General features: G+C 40.4%; 1 protein-coding gene and 1 pseudogene across 1 annotated transcript in view; both read right to left on the reverse strand.

The window, feature by feature from the left end:
- DNAH14 (dynein axonemal heavy chain 14) overlaps window positions 1–1154 on the reverse strand; it is a 150563-nt gene that overhangs the window by 85018 nt on the left and 64391 nt on the right. The window lies entirely within an intron of this gene.
- On the reverse strand, window positions 832–950 carry LOC112483302 (annotated as a pseudogene).

Below are 1154 nucleotides of genomic sequence, written 5' to 3' on the forward strand. Positions count from 1 at the left end.
AGAGAAAAGCTTTCATAATTTCACTTAGTTTGTTCGCTTAGTTTTCCATTTCTTTATTCAATGCATACCACAGTCCAACCTCTGTACCAAAGTATTAGAACATTAGTATACAATGGTAAACAAAGCAGACAAAATCCCTCCTCTTACTGAGCACGCAGTGGAGACAGAAATTAACAAAATAAAGCAGATAAATATGTAATTAAAAAATGGAATCTGTGCTATAAAGGAAAAAAATAGGGCAGGAAAAATAACAGAGGTTACACAATTTAGATCATAGGATAAGAGAGGACTTCTCTGAGGAGACGTTTCAACTAAAACCTTAAAGATGGTGTATGTCCCACCAGGTAAGAGACAGGCAGGCAGAGTGGTGAATAGATAATTTTAGGAGAAGGAAAGACATGGACAAAGATCCTTAGGAGGAAGAAAGCTTGGAGTTCTTGAGGGGGCAGAGTGAGATGGGGATGATGGCTGAAAATAATATCGGGGATATGGTCAGAGGTCATATTGTGACAGGCATGTAGGCCACACTATGGACTTCAGGTTTTATGATATTCATTATGAAGCCACTGGATGATTTCAATAATGGGGATGATGATTTAGAGTGGATTGGAGGGTCAAGAGTGAATGAGTAGAGAGAGATTGCTACTGCGATCCAGGTGAGAGAGGATGGTACTTAAAACTAAGATGTCAGCAATGGAGACAGAGAAGTAGAAGGATTCAAGAAATATTTTGAAGGTAAAAGCAACAAAATTTGTTGATAGGTTGGGGTCGGGTAAGAATGATGTGATTTGTGAACATGTCAAAAATGCCTGCTACATTTTTTTTTTTTAACGCCTACAGCACCTGGTCTTCCTAGGTGGTCTCCCAACCAAGTACTAACCAGGCGCAACCCTGCTTAGCTTCTGAGATCAGACGGGATTGGGCTTGTTCAGGGTGGCGTGGCCATAGACTAAAAGAGACTTCAGTGGCTACTCAATAAAGTCAAAATTCATTGTGATATTTAAGGCCTTTCCTTACCTGTCCCCTGCTTACCTGGAGAATCTCATCTCTCAATGCTTTCCTATGTGCAATCTATATTCCATGGTATCGCCTCATTTTCAACTCCAGAATGTGCCATATTTGCTGACAGTTCCACATCTGTACTTCCTTTGCCC

Source organism: Pteropus alecto, unplaced genomic scaffold (assembly GCF_000325575.1).
Source record: "Pteropus alecto unplaced genomic scaffold, ASM32557v1 scaffold65, whole genome shotgun sequence".
Lineage (NCBI taxonomy): Eukaryota > Metazoa > Chordata > Mammalia > Chiroptera > Pteropodidae > Pteropus > Pteropus alecto.